Consider the following 25,461-nt stretch of genomic DNA (forward strand, 5'->3'; position numbering starts at 1 on the left):
TCTCTATGGGATTAATGTACTTTTGCTGTCAGTGGTGGTAATATTTCAGACACAACAACGGCAATTAAAGCACATTTATGAAAGACATAAGGAGATGGTGCAAAGTGAAGGGAGAAACTTCACAGGAAAATGAATATGCATTCCCCCTTCGGTAGCACTTAATGGCAGCGCCGAGAACAACTGATCACACTGCTTATATGCGCATATATTTACTTTACTTATGGGTGATATTTGGCCTTCCAATACTCCTCCCCGCGAGCAGCTGCTCCAACAGTAAGTGCTTGGTGCCTTGAGGACGAGCCAAGGATCCAAGATTTCACCACATCACAGCATTCTTAACCATCAGAAAACAGAAGGATAGAGCAACAAATACCTTGTAATAATATGCAGTTATGTCGCTGCTAATGACATCAAAACTCACAGTTGCCAGTTGTCATAGTAACACCACACACTTCAGAATCTGAATCCAACAAAACTACAATCAGAATGGACCCTACTCAGCTAACGGCTTAACGGACGCTAAAATAAAAACACATAATATTCATCGTTGTCTCCAAGCAGATTCACTGTGGTGCCGCACATTCCCAACATCATACGCTGTAAGTGTGATGTTGCTCTGTCATCCCTGGCATACAAGAAAACAAGGAAGCGCCTGTCAGTGGAGTCAGGCTGTGCTCTCCTTCCTAACAGCAGGCTCACAGGAACAACAAACATGCCTGAAACCTTTCTTTTGTTCGTCCTTGTACACCATAAATAAAACTTTTTAAAAACCTTTTTTAAGATAACAGTGGACCATAAAGGGCTAAGGGTAAATGATCAGCATGCTAAAAGTGCTTTGCAACACAATACATAGACGTCTTAACATCAAAACTGTTCTTTCTTCACATTCTGTCGATCATTTTCGCTTTCAACCAAAATTCTTACATACTGCACCTTTAAATATGTCTCTGTTAATAAGGAGAGCACCTGTTGGCTTTTATTGTGAGTGACTGAGAATGGGCCTGAATACAACATTATGGAATCTCAAACGGTTACAACCTTCAAGCATCTGAGTACATACTATATTGGCAGTTTGGTTTCCTTTGAATGGACACCGTGGTATAAAGAGTTCGGAACCTCTGCTGTAGAGGTGCAAAGCAGAGACCAAGCCAGAGCTTTACAAACAAGGTTGGACAGTGTCTGGTAGAAGCTAGATCAAAAAGCTGATGATCAAGCAAAAAAAAGTGACTTTTAAGTTTTTCACTTCATGAAGAAAGTGACACCTGGCTGCCTGCTGTTTTCCGCTGAATCAGAGCAGTGTCATCACTCCCTGATCAAACAGTAAAGAAATCTCAGTCTGTGTGGATCGACTCTTTTCACATCTAAAAGCTATTTAGATTCATTTACATATTTTTGAAGAAATCCTGTCTTCAAATGTCCTGTTCTAATTAACATGGGGATCTGGGTACACATTCCACAGAGAGGGAGCACAGGCTCCAAGTATATCAACATGCCATAGTCACTAAGACTGACTGTACTGGACCTGAGGCGGTGGAGGCGATGTAGGGAGGCTGGGCACATCATCACAACAAATTAAGAGTTGGACCCCTAGAGCTATCCTGAGAGTTTGCTCTTTTATTGTGAGGCTAATCCTTTTGAAACAGGCCACCTCCTCAGCAGGACAGGGTCACAGAGTGGCACCTCTATAGCGACTCAGCAAAGTGCCTTTGACAGGAGCAGTTTATTGAGCATGACACTGCACCCAGGGGTGGCTTCAGAAGCTCAGGGAGAATGAATTCAAGTTATAGGTGGACCTCCACACTGGGTCAACATGTCAGCTAAGGCTTATTGGTCTATTGTGTAAAGGAAATATTTCATTTTTGTTCGACCAGATAAATGCGGTGTTGAGCCATTTGCAGCAGGATTGTGGCCTAATTTGGTGTAGTAATCTTAGTAGTCTTTGAATTGATTGTTTGACATTCTGGTAGGTTTCCTTACTTTCTTGCTGAGAGTTTAGTGGGAGGATCAAAACTACAGCCATGAGATGCTTAGCTTAGCTTAGCATAAAAACTGAAAGGAGTAAATAGCAAGCCTGTGCCCACTAGCATTTTTAAAGAAAAGAAAACAAACACCTTACATGTGTATATTCTTTGTTCAATCTATACATTAAATGAAGTGTAAAAGCAACAAGGTGCTTTAGCTTCAGACGTGCTGGTAGGTGGATTGTTTTAAAGGGATAGTTCGTGTTTTTTAAAGTGGGGTCATATAAAGTACATATCTATAGTCGGTCTGTTTCCTACCGTAATCACTGATCAGCGCAGCTTCAGTTTGGAGAAGTAGAGAGCCGCTCCAGCCCAGACGCTCAGCTTTGTACTGCAGTGAAGGGGTCCAAAGAAAAAGCGAAATTTAACCACCTAAAACAAGGCCCACCTAAAAAAAATCTCTATCAGTTCAAGTGTACGTTGTATAGAGAAAATTCACACCGCTTTACATCGCCGTCAGACCAGCCTTTCTTTTGGCACTACATTTTGTCAACCGTAGAACCTCCGTATCCCTACGCATTAGCGCAATTGGGCAACAGATGATCTGCGAGCGGCGAAATACAGTGCGAGGTCCAGTTGCTTTACTTTCGATATAAACGAAACTTAACAGACCGTAGAACCTCTGTATCCCTCCGCATTAGCGCAACTGCGTAGGGATACAGGGGTTCTACGGTTGAGAAAATGTAGTGCCAAAAGGAAGGCCGGTCTGATGGCGATGTAAACTGGTGTGAATTTTCTCTATACAACGTACACTTGAACTGTTATAAATTTTTTTAGGTGAACCTTGTTTTGGGTAGTTAAATTTTGCTTTTTTCTCTGGACTTCAATACTTCAAAAAACCCGACCTATCCCTTTAACCCGAGGACAGAGCTAGACTAGCTGTCTCCAGTTTTAATGCTAAACCAAGCTAACGTCTTCTGGTTGTTGTTTCATATTTGCAGAGTTGGTCACAGATGTTTATATCAAATCCAATCAGAATCTGTGTTATTAAGGAGTTTGTACGTGCACCACGGCTAGCCACGCAAAGGCTGACAAGTTGCCTCAAGTGATGTTGCATGAGTTTGAAAGTGATATCAATCCAGGTGCGTAGTGTTCAAGAGAAGTGAGGTTACCAGACCTGGTTGAGTTGATTTGCGGGTTTTGTAGGCGCCACATTTTAACAAGGAAGAAGAATTCCCAGACAGGTGCAACAGGTTAGTGACAAGGACATAAATGTAAGTCCTGAGAAGAAATCTAATACGACAAAGTAAGTGAAAACACCTGTATAAGGCTTTTTAAATCTCACTTCTTCAGTTTTGTCTTGTAGGTAGAATGCTGCAAAGTAAGCAATTTTTTTTATCTATACGTTACTTCTATATCTTGTTTTTATAGCTAGTTATTTACAATAAAAGCTGGGTAGTTTGGTGGTTTAAGAGAAAATGCATTAAAATCACATTCTGAAATTCTTGTGTGCACATTGTTATTTTTCTTGGTCTGTTTTCAACGGAACAGTTGAAGGATAAAAAAAACCACTTTGTCATTGGAAAGGGAAAATTGGTCCCTTGTTGTGAAGGTTTGTTGTCAGTTTATTCATTTTGTAAAAAAATATATAATAAATCGGACCCCTATCTTGCCAAACCAAGAGAAGCAAAGGTTTTCCAAATCCTCACTAATGTAACTGACTTCCTGATGTATTTAACTAGGCCATTATGCAACAATTACTTCTTGGAGTGACTTTGAGGGAAAAATCTCTTTCATTTCATGTACTTTACATCCCCCACATCCTCATTAGATGGGGTGAGTACAACATTTGAGGTCACGTTCCTCCCTTTCATCCTCAACAAAGGAGGCTCATATCCTGAATCTAAATCTGTGACTAAAGAGCGAATCAAAAACATTCCCTTAGAATTTCTTCTCTCAGAGCTGGAGGTTAATTATGCCTCTTTTAAGAAATACTTCAAAAATAGAAAAGTTACCTTTCTCTCTTCCCTTCTTCTGAAAAATCGACCTGAAGAAGTGGCTGTTCTTTTGCCACCAGTTGCTCATGCAAATATAATTTGCATGCCTCTTTGCATAAATCTGTGGCCCCATGCATCACTGATACATCTGCCTCCCCACATCCACTCAGTCTTCATCGTTGTAAAGGCCTGAAGCAGAGCTCTATTTTGGGACACAGAGATCTTGAATGACACTGACCTATCATCTTACCTGCTGTTAAATCAGACTGATTGGCCCTCCTCAGAGCAACTTTTTGTCTGTGACGATCTCCATTAAAAAATATGAAGACTATTAAGTTTCTTGCCTGCAAAGGCAGCGGAGCAATCAGCAGAGAGAAAAACGATTTTGTAATCTATAATGACGCAAAATGTCTCTCTTGAACTGCAATAATCATGGGAAGAGTACTTCTCACATAATAATCACATACATAAGAGTCGGAGGGAGAGCACATTTTGGATTGTGAGTCACAGGAACTGATGATTTCGATGACAAGTCAGGCTCACCGAAAAAGATGCATGTTGGATTAAATGAGCCACGATGCCATGACCTATTTCTTGTTTCAGGGTTACTTAACAGTACAACGGGGAACTTTGAACTGGGTATGAAACAGTCTCAGTTTAATAATGGTGCCTCTTTCAGCAAGCAACACTAGGAGTGAGGTCGGAGGTCATTGCTAGGTCGGATATAACTGGGTTGAATAAAACATTTAATAAATTTTTCATGGCGGAGAACTGAGGATGAATTATGGAAACAACTGACATTGTGATATCTTTTTTTTTTACACAATCTATACTATATATATATATATATATATATATATATATATATATATATATATATATATATATATATATATATATATATATATCCAAAAAAGGATGTGGGAGTACCTATGAAGTTAGAATCATGCCAAAACCTCACACACACACACGTGTTTTACTCACAGTGATTCACAAACAATCTCAGTTCGGTTTGCAAATACAAAACATCTTTCACAAACTAATGCATTTTGTTTTGCAAATAAGAAATGTACCTATCAAACAAATACATCATGCCTCAGAAACAAATAAAGCATGTTTTACACACACAAAGAAACATAATTACTTCAATTTTCTTCAATTACAAAAAAAATAAAATAAATAAAATATCTAAAATCTTTCAAGTACAAAAAAAATACTTCAAGTACCAAAAACAATTCTACAAGTACGAAAAACTGTCTTGTGACTTTTGGCACATATTTTTCCACCTTGCTGATCCACAAACAAATGCCTTCAGATTCACAAACAAATGCCAGTAAACTTTGTAACAAATGTTCTGTAATTGTACTCCACAACAGTAAGTTGCGCTGTTGAGTCAATTTAAGGCCGCCAGGACAATTTTTTTCCCCAAAAATGTTTATTTTTAATTTTTGTATTTTATTCTAGGCCGCAACAGGATTTACCATAGACATATATTCATAGACGCCTTATTGAGCTCTGGACCATATGTCTATGTCACCATCATACTGGATGTGGCAGCTCAGCCCCGTGAACTAATACAAGCCAATGGAGTGAACTTTATAAAGCTCCTTCTACAAAGTGCTATAAGTTAATGCCTCTCATTTACACATTCACACACGTATGGATATATTCAGGAAACAGAGGGGAACCAAAAACAACAGCTGGAAAGTTCTCTGATGATTATAAATGTAGTGACTGGAGGAGTATCGATTGCAGACGGTGAGCGCTGATGGCGCATAGACTCATATGAGCAAATTCTCAAGTGCTCATGAGACTGTTGTTGTTCGGATATGTTTCGTTCTGTTGCTTTCTGTACTTGTTCTGGGTGTTGTTGTTGTGTCCTGTTGTGTTCTGAGGATGGGTGATGTTGAATTGGCATAGACATAGATTTTGCAGTGTGCCACCATGGCCGAGTATGATAGGGCGGGTGGTGACGTTAGTGACGGTTGCTGTCCATAAGATGAAAATGAACCTGCGACCCTGAATTGTTGTCGCGTAAATGGCATGGGATATGTGTTGAAGTTAAAGATCTGTCTTGTGAGACTTCTTCCAATAGATCTCGCCACATAAACATTAACTTCTCATTATACGTTCAGTACACAGGTCGTAACCAAACCACAGGATGGATTATGATAATGTTTTTACTAATGTTTACAGCTGGCAATGTATGTAACGCTGTTACTGTGACGATACATGACAGTTCACAGGGCTGAGCTGCCTGCTCCCTTATGATGGTGACGTCAACGTACGGTCCAGATGAGGCGTCTATGTTCATATGTCTATGGTAAATCCTGTTGCGACCTTGAATAAAACAGAAAAATAAAAAATACAAATTTTGGGGGAAAAAAATCATCCAGCCTGCCTTAAAGTGACACTCTTGTCAAAAAGCAACCGAGGCTTTATTTGCTATTGAATATGAGTCAAACCTTTGTGTAAATGCATAATTACGAAGAAAGAGGCACTTTTAAGATTTACCGTAGTTTCGTTTTCGGGCAAGCTAAATTTAAATGGGGTGCAAAGGCACTGAGTTTGTTTGTGAATCATTGGGCGTGAGTAAAACACGTTTTGTGTGTGTGTGAGGTTTTGGCATGATTCTAACTCCATACGTATCTAGCTAGCCAGCTAATTGGCTGGTTGGCTCAGAGACCCCTCTTGCCCCCCAGAGCACAGAGATCACGGCAGCGACATTGATGTCGACTGCAATGCATTTATTCGGTTTAATTTGAATTATCAAACAAAGACTAGCTTTGGGCTAACTCTTTAAGGGAGGTCTGCTCCAGGTTCTCCGCAGATGCAGCTCCGGGTAACTCCTCAGTAAACTCAGACTGGGAAAAACACACATCCAGTGCTTGAAGTTGGCCCGTGCTCATACGCTACCATCACCATAACCTTCGCCTGCACTACTTACAAGCTGCAGTTACTTTTCAGCCCTCTCCATATAAGGTTAAACAGCCTTAAAGGTAAGCAAGGCGATTCTGGAGAAAGATGGTTGATTGTAGGTAACCCTTAGGGAATACCCCCAGAACCTGGCAATGAAACTCACCAATCAACTATTTTTCTCCAGAATCGCATGCCTATCTTTAAATAGACAGCGTTACCGAGAGGCACTGCAAGACTGTTACATGTCCATTTTCACCTGCCTGCTCTCCTGATTTGCAGCTCCGCTGTGATTTGAACATGACGTTGTTTTGGGGCACTTGTTCAAATGATGCTGATCCTGTCCTTTATTTTGGTAGAATTGTCCCCGAATGTGCCACAAAGTTTGTGCAGGTCAGTTTTTCTGGGAAAAAGTCCCTTTTCCACAGGCCCACCCAAAATACATTATCTGTCTGCACCACGGCTGGAGACTTCAGTACTCACTGTTCAGTCTATCACACTTCACATCAGTGCTGCTTTTCAGAACTTTTCAGAAGCACCGTGACTATCTCTAATTGAAAATGAATCCTGCGCTCCGAGCCCGACAGTCAGTGTCAATCAGCAGATTCAAAGGGCTGGATATAAGAACAAGTGAGACAGGGAGAAGGAGATAATGGGCCGAATAACTCGCTGGAAGGGAAAGGATCTATTTGACGGCGAGCCCGAGCGTGGAGAATGTGATGTTTGTGTGGAAGCGGTTACTGGGACAGAGAGTTTAGAGATCACAGCAGAACACAAAAAGGAGGAACAACAACAGACGCCTACTTAGAAACACATGAAGAAATGTAGGACATCTCTGCTCTATTCTGTTTTCTCTGTTTTGCGTTCTCATTATGTTCTTTAGCGGAAATGGAAAAAACAATGAGCAGTGGCTTTCCAGCTTGAGTCTGCAAGCTCCAGTAAGTAGCTCACCTTCAGTTCCAGATGAGGAGGACTAGTGAGTGAGACTCGAGATGCACAGATCCACTTTTTTGTTTGTTCCGATCCAACTGCAGTATCTGATATAAATAATGATTATTATTATTATGATTATGTGTAAGGTTACATATGTGATGTACATGTAGTAAACAAACAACAGCAAAACAAAGCAAAAATGCACGAAAATGTGTTCTGAAAAATGTGAATAAATTAAGTGCACATCCATAAAGTTTCAGTGAGTAGATTTCAGCACATGAAAATGCAATAACAAATTGAAAATCAATCAATCCGACTGCGTCTCAGTGTTAAATAAACTGCTGTAAGATTTGACTTTCAGGCAAACCTGATGCGCAACGTGTTGAGAACCACCTTGATACGGAACGGGCTGCATTATTCCCCACAATCTGTTCCCATTAGCCCGCTCTCTCTGGTTCCAAAGGGTCCACCGGTGCGCGTGCGAGGAGAGACATGATGAGTATCCGTCTCGACACATCAACAGGTGCAGGGAGGCAGCTCCGTGTACGTATGGACCATCCATATGAAGAGAGCAAATGGAGGGATCTTTGAAAAAAGCTTCGCATCCACTTAAAGGTGCACTACGTAGTATTGGAGAAGGATCATCATTGACTGTTGTTTTTATAGCTAAACAAACTAAACAAACTGAAAAAACAAACTGACCTTAAAAGGCGACGCAATTCATTCTGTTTTCATTTATTTATATGTGGGGGACCCTGCCACCTTTCTAGCTTCAACCAGTCTTCCTCGGACCTCATTTTCTTCTGAGAACAGCTTGTTTATCCACTGAAAATATTCGTATCGTATTTTAATTTCAAAAATATAAAAAAAATGTCTCCTCCAAAACTACATACTGCCCCTTTAAAGTGTAACTCCTTTACTGAAATACTGAAATTCAATCATCCAGGGAGAATGAAAATGGGGACACTGCTCTCCAACAGAATCGATCAAATTCAAAAAGATTCAAAGCTTCCATCCAAGCAAAGGTGAGGAAAAGGAGCTCATCCGATATGCAAGGAGACATCCCCAGATGAGCCCAGAGCACCACTGTAATGGTCCCTGTGGGAATAGTGTAATGCCATAACTGGAGGAGATCACATTATAGGGAAGTCTGGAAGTCCCTTTAGGAACATTACAGGACTGCTACATGAATGAAAAAGATACCAGGAGAACATTAGGAAAACATTAATTAATAACCATTAGCATCTGAAGCCACTTTACTGTCCATGCAGAGAAGCCAGTGGGATATTGGAAAGAAATTGAGGAAGTTTGTTACAGGGATGACACAGATGGAAGGTCGGAAAATCGCTTCTGCTATAAGACTTGGATCCATCGTGTGTTGGTTCCAAACGTTTTTAGGTAGTTTCGACACATTTGCCACAAAAACAGCCCGAATCATGTGAAAGCAAACCCTCCACTTACCCAGTGTTGTGTTGTTGAGCTCGTGTCCATCTGTCTCAGCGCTCAACCTGCAGCATGCCTTTAAGTTTTCCACGCAGATGCTCTGGGACATCGTAGTACAATCGTCTTTGGAGCGCACACTTTCATCGCCCTCTTTAAAAAAAAAAAGAAAAAAGAAAAAAAAAAAAGTCGCTGTTCAAACGTTCAAAAAACAAAACAACGCGTTCGAACGCCCGGCGAGCTCCAAACGCATCATGTGGTCCATGAGAGAGGTAGACATGTCACTCCACATCCACACAGTCTCCGTCACACTGTCCTCGTCTCCATCTGAGACGACGTGGCAGATGTTGCAGAGGAGTGTGTGTGTGTGTGTGTGTGTGTGTGTGTGTGTGGCTCAGGGCAGGTGAAAGGCTGTCTCGAGCTCACTGGCGGTCACACGCACCGCTCAGACTGTTCAGGTGCGTCCGGAACTGCGCGCTCAGTCCGCGCCGCGCTGCGCTCTGACAAACTGCGTCTCTGGGAAACCACGAAGCGCTTCAGTGCAATTTCACAGCAGCGTCAGGGGGAGGGTTTGTTATGTATGTCTCCTCGCTGTTAGGAGACAAGCATGGACATGGACTACTTTTCTCGCCTTGCGGACAGTTCGGACTGTGCTATCATCCTCATATTCCTCTTCTGGCACCAAAATACGCTCATGAAATGTGTCTGGCTTGTAAACTTTAGCACTTAGATGTCACTGGAGCTGCTTATCTAGGTCATTTTACAATTTTACTATCACCATAGCTCAGCGCGTTCATATAATGCAATTTTACTGAGAGGTAGTCTTAAAAAAATCATTTCTGGAACACTTTGCGTACATCTTTGCGCTTCAAGATCAATTTTCAGAGAGATCCACAGCCTCCCAGAAAGAACTAATAATAGATTGGGACATGCTCACTGTGTTAGAGTGGTTAACACTGTGGCCGAGGCATCCACCACACTGGACACAAAGCCAGAGGCAGACACCCTGCTGGTACGGTAGGTGTGGCTTTGCAGACCGTCAGGAAGAGAGCTCCTCTCTAATTTCAGGCGGGCTTGTCAACACAACGTCAGCCCAGCCGAGGGTGTTCAACATGAGAGACAATAATGCAGGAGTCTGATTGATGCCAGAGTAAACAGTGGCGATGGCTCTAGAAGCATCCATTTGCAGGTTATCTGGTTTGCTAAATGCCTGCTAACAGCTCAGGGTGAAATGTGATGACATAAAAAATGCGATCACCTGCAGTTTCAATAAAAAGCATTTTCAAGGACTAAAAATAGAATCAAGGACTGGTGATTGCTTTTAGAGAAACTGCTCGTCAACAAAGCTCCAATTCATCATGCTGAAGTGTCCTTGAGCAAAGCAGCGAACACACGACAGCTCCAGAGGCCCCGCTCTGTGAGTGTGGGTTTGACCTCCGACCTCCCAGTGAAGAACAGGAGAAAGAAATGAAAAACTTTTAGTGACTGAACTGCTTTGGACCGAAATAAAAAAACGTCATCATTCATTCATTCTTTTGTTTGTCGTGTACCCAACAAACATCATTCTGTTAGAGGGACAGTTTACTCAAAGATAAAAAAAAAAAAATCAGTCATTATCCCCCCCCCCCCCCCCCCCCCCCCCTTGCTGATGGGACGCCAGGTGAAGTTTCACAGTCTGCAAAACATTTAACTTCATTTCAAAGGGCGGTGCAGCATTTTCCTAAACAGTTGTAGGGCTGGGGACCTGTTTTAAAACATAAACATAGAAAAACAAAAAGATGACAAAAAACCTTACATAAAACGGCTCCAGACAGCTCGTCCGGCATAAAACAAGCCCTCGGAATCCAGGAGATCTGACACTGACTTGAAAAGACATTTTTGTGCACAAGTTTCAGAGAAAGTGCGCCTCAAAAGGAGATGTACATAACACCTTTTTAAAAAATCCATTTGAGACCTTGGATCTTGTCTGCACAAGACAAGGTCTATGGAGCCATTCTCTTTTCTTGCTTTTCTTTTCTTTTTTTTCTTTTTTTACATTTCACAACAAGTCACCATTTGCTTCAGTTGATTAGGAGAACGCTGCAACTCTGTTTTCAGCCGACTTTCCATCGGCGTGGGGGTGAGCAGATAATGAAAGGATCTCCATTTTTTTTTCCCCGAGTGAGCTTATCCTTTAACAGAATGATGTCTGTTGCATAAACCAACAGATCCACAGAGGATGCCGTATCTACTGCCCTTCACTCAGTCTTCATGCACCTGGAGAATAAGTGATACCCCTAGCAGTTTAGTATTAACCTCAGAATCGAAGCACAGGCTGACATATGCTGTCTGGTGTGGATCAAGCGCCCAAAGTACAAACCCTCCTATGATGCAGTGACACATAAAGCAAACATTTTTCCCCGCTCAGTAAATGCACCTGTCTTACAAACTCACTGCCTGTACTTTGTAATGCTGGCTTCCCGCAAATGTTTTGTCTTCTAGTCCTAACCCAGATAACCTCGGATTGGAACAGGAGTTATTTTCCCAGACTTGGCAAAGTGCCGACAGAGTACAGTAGACATTATATAAGTATTTGCACAGGCTGTGTGGCAGCCTGCCCTCCATCTGAGCACATCTGCTGCGATCGTTATCATTACATTAAAGCTTGTAGCCTGACTGGACACAATGATGTATGGGCCGTTAGAAAAAATTAAGTAGAGCACCTCCAGCAACCTATGCAGAGTGGGAATCGGCAAACGGCATCTGGCTTGAGCTTACATTCAATATACATATTTGCATGCATCATCATGAGACACGTTCATGGTCACAGGAGGCATTGAAAATGTGGATGATTTCAACAAAGGTTACCTGGTTACGTCACCTGGCAACAGTAGCATGGGAAAAATGATCCGTAGGCCTACATTTTGCCATTTTATCCAGAGGGGGAGCCCCAGATCACATATTTGAAGATGATTGAAAGCTAAACGTATGTAAACTGATTCAATGGCTATCTCATAACAGGTGTGTGGCACAGGAATATGATACACTGTACTTTTTCAGCTATATTTCTGACTAAAATTCAATGAAAATTCAACATATAAATCCAAAAATATGATGGAATATCTAAATTGATATGGAACAATCCCTCACCAACAATGACCGACTGACATCTCTTTCTTTCTCTCCCTCTGTTTTAGTCTCATTTGCCATCTTACTTTCCTCTTTCCTGTCATGTTTCCTTTCCTCCAACCTGGTATAGACTCTCTTTTTTTCAAGTTTATTCAAGGCTTTTTGTGGTGACAGTGTCTGACCTGCCTTAACTGAGCTCCCTGGCATTTCCACCAGCACTTCCATGACTGTCTATATGTCTAATAATGGATGAAGGGTATAAAGGCAAGGAGGACCTTTGTACTTTATTCCTTTGTTTGCTTCACTTGTTCCTTCTTGTCCTCTCCACTCCATCCCCTTCTTTCTCTCCCTTTGTTTTAGTCTCATTTGGCATCTTGCTTTCCTCTCTCCTGTCTTGTTTCTTTCACTCCAACCTCTCATCCTCTCGTTATGCAATATTTTCTCTTTTAGTGAGGACAGTGTCTGACCCACCTTTACAGAGCTGCCCAGCACTTGCCAATGACTAGTCAACGTTAGCCGCACATTTACGTGTGTATAAAACCCCGAGTTGATATGAGCAAGGGTGTATTTAATTTAATCAACTTTCTTCCTTTGTAGGAGGAAGAATGAATTATTTCTTCATTCATAAATCACACAGCCTGGCTTTAAATATAACGTGAAGCAGACAGATAATCAACACCAGTGGCACCAGCATTAATGTAATGTACCGCTTGAAATGGCGCCATTCGTTCTTATTTATTTACTTAGCTCTGACATGCCACTCCTGCCCTGACACTGGAGAACTGCACAAAGCACCAAGTCTGCACAAAAATGTCACATCTTGCACAATCCACAAGGTAAAATGTCCTGACTCGAGTCAGTAATAGCCCGATGGGGTCACTTTGGGGACAAAAGGCCATAAAGATCTGATAGTGAGAGATACCTTAAATTTGGGAAAAGTTAATTGGACTTTTTAATGGAGTGGGGAAACTCACACAGTCAGCAGCAGATGAAACCTTTTAGAAGTCCCCTGTAGGAGTTATGAACTCTGCGAGTCCAATCGTGTTTGTTTGTGTCGCTCACTTTAGTTGGTTTGTGTCTTCGGTTAATTCCAGCTCACATCAAGGTAAGAGATCCTCCCGGGCTCCTTTTGTTGGCTGACAGACATTATTAATCCGCCATCAGTTCCCCTTTATTCATCTCTCTCCCTCGCACCGAAGCCAGACTCCAGACTTCCCTTGTCCCTGTGCGTGAACTCGTTATTCAAAGTTTTCTCAGTTCACATCACTTGATGAAATGAAAAAGGAAGTCTGTTGTGTAAAACCATGTTTAATTCAGCCAGTCTGAGTCAGGCGGCTGTTTTAAGTTTTCATCCATTACACAAAAAGCTTACTCATACATACATACATGTGGCACGGGGGAAAAAAAAGAAACCTAGCACAATGATGTTACTGCCTGAGAGTTAAGTGACTATAAGTTACGCTGATACAGCTATAAGACGCTCTCCACGAGTGCCTGACATTGATGAATTACCTTGCTGGGAATATGCTGCATCAGCCATGTTAGTACATAATAAACGTTGACTTCATCATCTCCCTCCTTCCCTCTATGGGGGGATGATGTGACTGGGCCGTGAGTTACAAGCTGATAAACCCACGATTATGGTCGTAACGTGATTCCAGCCTTGAGCCCCCGAAGGCCTGAAAGGGTACATGAGGAAGAGAAGAGCCTAAAAATAGATAAATGAATAAAAGGCCTTGTTTTCTCCAGATAAACCAGAACTAAGAAGTGATGGCGGTCGGTTAATATTTTAACATAAGTGTTGGCCATGTTGTAATTATCAGACAGTCTAGGCCAGTAAGTTCCTTTGCCCTTTTTCTGACCTTTTTCACAGATTTTTCCCTACAGCTCTGTCAGATAATCTGTAGTGTTGCATTGTGTTCAAACAACTGAATTGAAATTTTTTGATGGTTCGGTTGATTTTGCATTTGTACTGCAACAGACAGAGGCTGAACATTTCAACCATTTCAACCATTTCAGTCATATCAAATCAACTCATCTTTTCTTTAACGTAAATAAATCATTTTAAACTTTTTTTCTAGTAAACAATAACGTCCCTAACATTGGAATGCTAAATTCGCAGTGCTGACGCGAGCTAAAGTCAACGTCGCTGGCACTAGCTAGCTAATTAATGTGAGGCAGTACGGCATACGGTATGTTTGTCTTCATTTATGTCTCTCTCTCATTATAATATTGTCTCACAGTCCTTGGTTAGAAACTAGAACCAACTGTCAGAATTCTTACCAAAAAATAATTTAGTGCCCGACAAACATTTTAAAATGATTAATTTAAAAAAACTTAATTTTAAAAAACTCATAATGAGTTTTTAAGAAGACAGTTATTCTAATTCTGCACCTTTCCACAAACTCTGTAGATGTGTTATTTTTAATTGATTTGTATACAAAAAAAATTGTTGTTAATATTACCTTTAAGTACAACTGAGTTTATATCAAGTGTGTATAAAACATTACAAAATTACCTTAACTTATCTATTTCAAATTCAATAATCTTAAAATTTGAAGTTTAATCAAAAAAATTTGTTTTTACCGATTCAACCATTGATCTTTTATTTTTGGCTTTCTATTTCAACTGTTAGTGATCTATCTAGTTCAAACAACTGTCCTTACTACTATTCCAATTATATGTCTTTCCCCCCAATGTGAATATGTCTAATTACGGTATGTTTCATTCATGTTGACTTGAGTATAGCTTTTCCACTTGGTAACAGATGTGCACTCTGGTGTGTATACAGAAGAATTCCATTTTAATGCCTATATTTTTTAATCCTTTGACAGTAGAAGTGCCTCATGGGATGCAAGTACCCCGGGTTGAGAATCACTGACATATGTGTCGCAACATGCTGCTAATTAAAACTCATGAGCTTTGCTGTTTCTCGTTGCTATGTGAGCTGTTGAAAGCAGGCCATGGGTTAGCCTATTGTTTTTAATAATAATCTTTCCTCCACAGTATTGATTAAAAAATGTTTGCAAAGGTTTTCATTGGGTCCCGCTGGAGACATTGATCCATTTCCTCTAATGGGATCTTTTTTTCAAGGGCACAGCAGCTCTACCTGCATGAACACGTGTGGCCTCCTTCCACAATGTAAATTATGAATCAGCTAATACCAGGTTTGGCCTTATGCTTATGACCTGCAGTCTTAATGAGATGCGCACCTTGAGGAAGATCTGGTCATGACCAGAGGCCCGGCAGAGAGGGCTTCAATATTAATCACGCAAGCTGTTGATGTGCCTACCTGTCAGTCCTCTGGGGTTCATCGCACAGATTGGTGATATCAGGGAGAGCAGAGACCTTCTGGTGAAAGGAAGAAGGATGAGCTCAGAGTCTGAAGACAGACACGTCCTTGTAAACCGTCAGTAAAGTTGTTGATGTCGTCCAAGTTCACAGACTAAGTGGGTGCATTTTGATACAGTTAATTAAATCCGTCATCCAGAGCATCTTCTCTACATCTACTTTTATGAATAAACTTAATTACTTTTACTTCTTCTTAATCCTTGCTCGTGCACCCTAACTTCAGACTGTGGCACATGTTATCAGTGTAAGGTGACATCACATTATTTCTGTGCAGTTTGCAATTCTGTGTCACAGCCAAAACAGGCAGATTCAACGCGCTTAATTTCACTGCCTCACACCACAATGAACACATTCCTTCGGCACGGCAGAGACACAGTGATCTAAACACAAATAGACATGCAGATATAATTTGTCAAACATAATGGAATAGAGAGCTGTGCCATTACTTTTTCATTCTGAAGACCAAGGCGAGACAAGTAGTCACTGGGGCAGCAGCTAATGGGGATCTGTGCAGAAATAAAGCTGCAAAATAAACGCTTATGCAAGTGGAAAAAAGCCAAATGTCACCTCTGAATGGCACTCATTCCCACATCAGCCTCGCAGCCATTTCCCTTTTGTCGCTGCATTTTCCTTTAAGTGAAAAGATATATCCGTCCTGTTCTGCAGAAGGTCTGGAGCATCAACGTCCAGTAATCATTATGGGAAAAAAAGGCACTTCAGAGTTGAATAAATTACATAGGTGCATTCCATTGTGAGTACCTTTCATCTCCTTTTATAGACTTTTACTTAAATGTCATTTCGACTCTGAGCAGGAGGGGGGTCAGGAAGTATCAATCAAGGCCAGACCTTGTCACTGAAAGGCAGCACAGAGAGACAGCAACTGAATCTGTTGCCAAGTTTGTGCAGGTGATTAATATGCTCTTATGCATCTATATGTAGTATTTAAAAAGGCCAAATGTCTGCAGCACACTGGAGAGAAAAACAGTTTTGTGACAGCACTGAAAATTTTATTTTTAAGGCGAAACGGCTACACATTTCGAGTGAAGCAGAATAAATGTTTGATCACACATAACCTGTTCAGCCTCGATGTACAACACTCCGGTATCCTCCACGCAGCGCTACTAGCTTAATCCATGCAAAGTTTGCAGACATAGAAGCTACTGTAATTAGTGCTTGAACAAAACATTTTTTTAGTAGATACCTTAATTAAAACAAGATGGAGCTAGCTAAGCAGTTATGTGTTTATATGTGTGGTATTTATTCAGTTGGAGAAATCCCACAGTCTGAAGCATTGATTAGCTCAAAGTGACTGACCGAGTCAACAAGGAGTACAAAGCATCTCTGTTGCTAGGTCGTTACTATGGGTCGGCCTACTTGCTGGAGTAGTGAACAAGGTGTTCTTACAAATAGGAGTCTGCTGACATGAGTAATAGATTTTTATTGTATGTATAATTTTGTTGGTAACAGTCCTATAAATGCAACATAACACTCAAGGTTGATGTGGTCAAAACCAAGGCGCTTGCACACACTCACATGTGTAGGGTTTTATCAACTTATTAACCAGCTAACTAACTGACTAAATGTTGGGTTTAAATTTTAAGCCATAGTCATTTAAAGGTGCAATATCTAAGAACATATGTATACAACAATAACAACAAAAAGGGGGCAGCATTTCACGGGAGTTAGTGCTAAATGCTGCTAGTAGTAGCTGGTTAACTCAGGTAGTAATGGAGCTAGTGGGCTTTTAGCTGGTTAGCATGCTTACTTCAGTAGATACCTCGTCAACATGATTCTTCACACTGGATTAATCATTTTAGTTCTTTTTTATTTTTCATTTTAACATATTGCATCATTAAATTCTCTTTTTTTCTTTTTCTAGAAACATCTGGTGGGTTGATCAGAATCTTATACCAACTATGGCCACAGGCCCCTTTTGGGCAGCCCTGCTCTTTATTAACAATGGATTGGATGACGATAGGTAATGTGAACGGTGTCATGAGTAGTGATAAACCCACAGAGAATCATCACCCGACTCTGCAGTTCCCTTCAGCTCTACAGAGCTTTTTAGCATCTTTTAGCTCCTTGTTTTGGCTTTCTAGCACCATCCCTAGCAACCTCATTACCAACAGCAGGCAACTGTTTTCAATGAAAGTGCTCAAGCTCACTGTAGACTACATGCTCAGCAGATAAGTAGAAGTTGGCTTCTGACTGGTGAACAATTAGCTAAACAGACAACATTCATGTATTTCTCTTGTAAGCTGATGAAGCTGCAATGCTAGAGATTCATTGTAGAAACACATCTCCATATGAATGTTAATAATGTTCTGTATCAGCTGGATGTCGAACAAGTATGGCAATCGTTTGTTAGTTGGGTGATATGTTTGAAAGCTGTTGTGTTTTACAGTAGCTTGCTAAAAATGGAGGACAACTGCTTCAACCCCCCCCTCACTGAAAAAGTATAAATTATGTTTACTTTCTGGGCCGTGAGCAGCTTTCATTGTGAGACCTGACGTAACAGTAATTGGTCAATTTGTTGAGCCCAGCTCTGATTGTGAATTTAAAGACTATTTGCTGAAAGAAATGCCTTCAGGACATACTAAAATGAAAAAAAGCAAAGTCAATACATTAGGTTTCTGGTGAGCTAAGGTGCCATTATCCTGAAAGATTTTCTGCAAATAGCACCCACAGGACACAGGGCACTGGTGGTAGCTCCCCATGGTCTCCACCTTTTGTAGAATATAGAAAATGTCTATGATTCAACACATTTGAAGTGATAAGGAAATTGATGTCTGGGTAGCTGTTTTTGGGTTTGTTGGCAAGAGAAACACGGATTTAAAGGGGACAGAAGTAAAGTCTTATCTCACTTATCTCAGTGTTGAAGGCTGTTTCATCTGGAGCTGTAGTTATAAGAGTCTTGAAGAAAGTAAATAATGTATAATCTCCTGGCAAGCTTTCTTTTTGGTATCACATCCCATCAGAGAACAGGTCCTGTACTTTCTTTATTGGCCCCATCATGTTGACAAGAGCTCTGCTGCTGTTGTGCAATATTGAAGAGAAGGGAGAGGAACAGAGGGAGGAAATCCCCTTAGCATTCTCTGTCCTCCAATACTGTGACTTTTTTTTTCCCTTTATGTCACAATCACGTCCTCCCAAGATGAGAACAATCTAATCTTTACAAAGCCTGGGAGATGAAACGATTCCTACGTCCACCACAGACAGACTTGCAGAGACAGTACATGTCAGGGTCCTTTTAATGGTGCCTGAATGTGCACAGTATCTGTACACATTGTCCAAATGTGCATTAACATGTGAGGGAGCTGATTTGCAAAAAAAAAGAGAGAGACTTGAATAAGATTTGAGCGTGCTTTTGATTTGATTCGGAGGGAAACTGGCAGGAGAGGAAAATGTCACCGGGAAACACAAGAGCTCCGGCGCCTTAAGTAGGGGGAAACACGGCACTTACTGCACAGTTTATGTCAGCTGTTACCAAGGCACATCCTCAAACTTGCGGTGGTCTCCCGAGTCATAGATGAAAAAGGGAACTGCTCGCACAGTCTGACATCCCTCGTCAAACAGCATGTGCAAAGAGGAGCTCTGCCGGCATCAGAGAGCAGCCTCAGCAGCAGCTGGATCTCTGGATGAACCCCCAACTGCTGACAAACCTGGACTGCCTTGTCTTACGCACAGGCTGGCACTCTGCCCTGGCAGCAAAAAAAAGGAGCTTAATGAGAATCAGTCCATACACTGTCTTAACAATTCTCACATCAGTATTTAAGTGTTATTTTTTCTTGAAAAAAACAGGTTGCCAGCAGGATGAATCAACGTGCTGCCAGTATAGTTGTCGCAGGATTTTTTTTATTTATCTTTTTTAGGTATGAGCACCGACATCTGGCTGTAAATGAGGAAATTCTTTGAAACAAGCTGATCTGGTAAAAGTAATTCATGGTAATACAGACCATCTCTGCTTTTTGGAGAAAACTTTGGAACTAAAAAAACTACATGATTGTAATACTTGCAGGGTATTGACAAGATAAAAAACAAAGTGAAATTAATTGAAAGAAAAAAACTGAATGCAAAATATTCACCATTGTGGTTAAACAGAGCATTTGCATCACTTCAGGCAGCATGGCAGCAGACTGAAGCTGTGTTCGTTTCAGCCAATGAGCATCAGCTGCTTCAGTCATGCTTCACCATCAGCTGCTAATTCATCAGCTGTTTGGCTACCTGGTCACACCTCATCGAATTAAGATGGAAAACATTCATTGCTGGACACTTCTCAGTAACCCCCCCCCCTTTTAACTCAACACTTTGGCAATAATAAAAGAAAAATAACAGTCTGAACATAATACAATAAAAGAATACAATTGATGCAGTCACTCCACATTCAATGCCAAATTAAGAAGATTATTATTATTCATTTTAAATACTAAAGGAATTTGCTGTTCTAAGATCCAAGAGGAGGCTAGTCCATGGGTTAGGTCCAAAATGGCAGAAAGCAAGCTCACAAACAGGACTGCTAACTTTAGCTGCATGTAAAAACAAGCGGTTTCTAACACAGTCAGCAGAGCTTGATAATAAGCTGATCATTTGAATCAGGACACTTCTAAAACAAGCAGGGCAGAAGTCAGTGTTTTGTTGTCCCAGCAGGTGGCTGTTAGACATCTTAAATTATGTGACACACGACTATTCACTAACACAGACCACGCCAAATAATGACATGGATTTAGAATGGTTTATTGTACAATATGAATGTAATAGAACCGACAGTGTGTAGGAGGGATGGAATGAGGGTTCAGGGAGAGGGATGAAGGGTTGGAGGGATGAGGTAAGGGTCAAGGGTAGAGGGTTGGATGGATGGGGGTCGAAGGATGGAGGGATGAAGGGATGAAGGGGGGAGTCAGGGTTGTAGGTGGTTGGATGCGGGAGAAGGTTGATGGACCGGTGTCGGTTGGTGGTGATGGGACGGGAGTGAATCGGGGAAGTCGAGACTCTGAGTGGGGGAGCCGTCTCACTGCTTCCTCTTAAGGGAATGATCCCCAAGAGAACTTTAGGCAGAAAGGTGTGTGTTGGCATTTCTGATGTCATTCAGGTTGTGGTAGATGTATGTGAGGTATGCGGGGGAAGACCAGCGGCCGAGAATTTTTATTATGTGGTCGGGGATTCCCTGCCTGGAAGCGGTGGAGGTGGCTCCAATGTGGAATGACTGTCCAGAATATAGCTCAGGGGGTATTCCTGATCTGGAAAGGATTTGGCAGAAATGGTGGTGAAACTAGAAGCGTGTGGCAACTTGACCTGTTTCCGGGTCTTGGGGGTAAGCTTGACTGGCTAGTCTTGCAGTTACGTAACTGTGTATGGGTTCGTATGGACTTAGGTATGAGTCTAGGCGGAAGAGGTAAATGGGTTGAGGTTGACCGGACTTGGTCTTGCTTCGTTTGAGGTGAAAGATGAGAGTGTCGGCCGAATGGATGGAAATGTCGGATAGAGAGGCATGTCGAGTTGGTTTGTAGACGAGGGATGGAGCGGTGAACTTTGAGCAGGGTAGGAGGCCATAGAAAGCCAGTAGGAACATGGATTCTAGAACTTTATCCATGTGTGAAGACAGAAAGGCGTGAGAGATGAGAATTCGGGCGGCCATATGGCTGAAAAGCAGCTGCCACCGTAGTAGCCGCCAAAGCCGACGGAAGGGGCTGTGTCTGTGAACAGCTGGATATCTTTTAGTTTGGTGATGTGGTCATCATAAAGGAAGAGATCATGGCGTGATCGATTGTAGTGTACTGCATCGAGAAGTCTGGGCTGGGAATTAAGCTATTAATTCTTGGGACAGTCGAGCCGTGGGGGGATGAGACGTCTATGATTAGTCTCTTTTTTCCTGAATATTTCCTGGTGGCTATGCCGATCGGACTAATTCTGAATGTTGGGAAAGGTGGACTGGAAAATGGGCCGATCATGAATGATACTTTAACTTCCTTATCCAGGAGTTTGTCGACTATGTTGGGCTCGGTGATAGCTGACTGCAGATTGTGGCATGTGTAGGAGAAATCTGGCATGACCTGCAAACCTCGGTGGAAGCCGTGTGTAAAACCCTGGATAAGGAAGTTAACAAACTGGCGGTCTGGGTGGTTCTTTAAGGCGGTAGCGAGAGCATTGATTTTAATTGGGGTACTAAGATACTTACACAAGCTGTGCTTGGTAGGGTAATGAGGGCAGGTTGGTCTGGAGTGGGCTCCGCCGCAGAAAGAGCAGGTGTGGAGGAATCGGCAACTTGAAGGGCTGCATCCTAGAACGTTGTAGTTATTACAGACCATCCTCCCGCACTAGTAGAGGATTGGTCTTCCTCGCTTATCCACGCCTTTGGGAAGAGGGCGGAAAGGGGTTGGCTGGGTGTTTGCTGGTTTTGGGGTGATGGATGGTGGGGGGCTGCCGTGGGCAGGTTGCAGAAAACGGCGGGGTTCCGTTTATTTGTAGCTGAGGCGCGAGGCAAAGGAGTGGAGAGGGTGCGTGCTGTAACCGGGTGGGATGGTGCGCCGCACAGATCACAATTCAGTGAAGAGCGAGCTGCAAAAACGCGGCAATACAGCACATACTTAAAAGTAGATTCATACTGAATAGCTAAATGCATAAATATATCGCAAATATGCTCAATGAGTAAACTTGAATGTCAGCATGTGTGTGCACGACTGCGTGTTTATATGCAATTTTGGGAGATCTGTGACATCCCAGGAGGGAGTTACTATGAGAGCTCAATAGCATCATTGACTGTGTGTGTGTGTGTGTGTGTGTGTGTGTGTGTGTTTCTGAGTTTCTTCGAGTTTGAAATCAAAGCAGAAGAATCTCCAATTATTATGGCAACCCGATGGCGACATTCCATACTGTGGTAGCAAAGTCTATTTAAACTTTAGAGCAACATTTCATCTGTCCAAATCTTTAACCGCTTCGACCACTGACACTGAGGTGAACATGTGAGAAAACTAAAGAAAAGGTTTAAGAGAGAGACTTCTGATACAATGTCTGTTCATCGAAGACATTTCTGTGAGACACCATTTTTGTGAGACAGCTTACACTGGCCGAAGAAATTAGGTACTCTAGTAGCACCCAACAGACATGTCTCAGCAGAGACTTCTTCAAGAGCTGGAGGACACAAAAGAGCAGCTGAAAAAGCAGAAAACCCTGAAAGAAATGTATATCAACAGGGGCAAGAAAAAAAACAGGAAAGCTGGAGCAGCTGAGAAAATACAGCAATGATGTTACTCTCAGCAACGCCAAGATAGCCACTCAGGTGAGAGATAACACCAGGCAGAAGAAAAAAAAGGACCTTCACAAAGATTATGAAGAGCTCAAAGTTGCTCATTTAATCAAAGAGAAGAAGTATCAAGCTTACCTACAGGCAGAGAAGCACAAGAACAAACGTCTCCTAGATGAATTGGATCAGATCAGTGTCTCCCACAATGAGATCAGACTCAGTTATGAAACAGACGTCATGAAAGTCAGGCAGCAGCTTGACACCCTTCAGCATGATCTTGTGAAGGAAATGCAGCAGAGGACAAAGGTTGAAAAACAGAATGTACAGCTGCAAATGGCACATGTACTCAGCCAGGACAACTTCACAGCTGGGCTCCAGGTGGAAGTGCAGAAGAACAAGCTGCTCCACGAAGGACTGGACAAGATCAGCGTTTCACGATCAAGACATCAGCCAAAGGTATAACATTGATGTCCACACTGTCAGACAGCAAGCTGAGAGTCTTCAGCATCAGCTTCAGAAGGAGGTCCAGCAAAGCATGCTCCTTCACCAAGAACATGAGGAGCTGAAAAAGATTAAAACATCCAGCCATGAGATGTTCACTGCTGAGCTCCAAGAGGAGAAGCTGAAGAACAACCTTATCCAAGACAAACTGGACAGGATCAGCCATGGGTATGAAACTGAAGTCAACACTGTGAGACAGCGGGCTGATACCCTGCAGCAGGAGCTCGAGACAGAAGTCAAGTCTCACTCAGACACAGTGTGGTAAGGCTTGCAGATGATTACCAACTTGAGGGCTGAGCAGGACGACCTCCGTCACAGGATGACCGAGGAAATCAATAAACTACCGCAAAACAACTTGGAGAAGGAGGAACGTTGTGACAGACATCTGGAGGAGCTGAAAACTCAGCTTACCGTTCAACACCAAGAACATCTCTACTGCTGACAGCCAGTAGATACCACATGTCATCTGTGGGCGGGCATGGGGGGGGGGGGGCACTATATCACCGTTACCTCCAAAAAGCAGCACACTCTTGCAGACATAGTACCAGGAGCTAATTAGAAATGCTCCCCGTACTGAAATAAAAAAACACAAATTGGATAAATATAACATTTTAATTCCTTGTCAAATGGCTTTATTTTGTAGTATGTCGTAGTTGTACAGTAATTAATTTAAAATGTATGACATGTTTTTCTCGAGGCGGGAACACATTTTGCCCCTCAAGTGGTATTTCATTTTTTTGCACACTGTCAACATGGTCTGTCAAATAGCCTGATCAAGGGAGATATTAAATGTGTTCAGCAATTAAAAACTAACTGGAAAAACAACCTCTCAGAGCTACACTTGCTCTTTGTTGAAGCTCTGCTAAGGCATTGATGTATATTAAACAACTCTTACCTTGAAAATGTTCAAGACCCCTGCCATATTATAACCACGTGCAACATGTAAAACCACTATCTAATAAACATTTACTATCATCAGTCACATTTATGTGTATATGACCTCAAGGTCAGCAAGATGTAAAATACATTGACTTTCAACACATACAGTGTACTCTGAAGATTGTAGTGGATAAGTTAATGAGCATTGACTTCATTATTCTTAGTCAAAGTTCTGGTTGTCTCATGGAGGCTTTTTTTTTCTTCTCCCAGCCTGTCAGAGCATCTTTGTTTTCGATGCCCTTCATCGTCAGTGTGGCTCCGGTGTCAGAGACAATCAGCACCCAGCCTCAGACAGGCGCAAGGGGCGGATTCATGGGGTGGCACTGTCTGCCACATTTGTAACTCCTGTCACCAGCTGCGGGAGACGCCTCATAAATGGGGTCAGCTGCGGGAGTCAGAGGACGTCCGTCTCGTCGCACAGAAACGTTCAGGTTTGTGTGTGCCCATCCCTCAACCGCACCCTCACCACCACCTCCACCTTCCTTCGCCATCCGTCTGCTCATTGTTTCTGTATGACATTGAAAGAGGGTTAGAGCTGCACAGAATACAATGCAGGGATTTGCATAGTGACAGTTCCTGAAAGGAAGCTAAATTAATTATGTTTATCATGGAGAGTGCACCTTAATCAACATTTGACTTGACACAGACCAGGGTTAGCAATAAAACTGCAAACAGGCAATCATGGTCCCTAGAGGATAAGTCATTGTGACTTTGATGATCCGCTGACCTTTCCTCTAGCATACACAGCAGATCAAAGGTTTCACTTAACATTCTACAAGATGGAGTGGCACCATATTTTTCACATTAATGGTTCCCAGATGATGTAGCCTATTGACTTTTGCAATCCCCTTTGGATGACAGTTGTGATTCTAAGCATCATTAGGTCAGAAATTTCAGTATCTAATCCTTTTCTCCATGTCCAAATATATGACCTGTATTAAATCGCTTGGTTCAGTTGTGTTCACAGGGCAATTTTCAATGGTGGTCCAAAAGTTGTAAACAGATGCCAAGAGAAAGCAAGCTGTTCCCTCATTTGTCCGAAACATGACCCCAGAATGCCTCCTCCTCTTCCTTT

The 25,461-nt window shown here is 42.0% G+C and overlaps 1 protein-coding gene across 1 annotated transcript in view; it reads right to left on the reverse strand.

Annotated features, from left to right (window-relative positions):
* The window catches only part of kcng2 (potassium voltage-gated channel, subfamily G, member 2), a 30,686-nt gene extending 20,924 nt beyond the window's left edge, over window positions 1–9,762 (reverse strand). Inside the window, exon 1 of the mRNA XM_030410597.1 lies at window positions 9,269–9,762. The gene's annotated coding sequence lies outside the window, so the exon portion shown is untranslated. The remainder of the gene's footprint in view (window positions 1–9,268) is intronic.
* Window positions 9,763–25,461: the final 15,699 nt, after the last annotated feature.

Source organism: Sparus aurata, chromosome 3 (genome assembly GCF_900880675.1).
Source record: "Sparus aurata chromosome 3, fSpaAur1.1, whole genome shotgun sequence".
Classification (NCBI taxonomy): domain Eukaryota; kingdom Metazoa; phylum Chordata; class Actinopteri; order Spariformes; family Sparidae; genus Sparus; species Sparus aurata.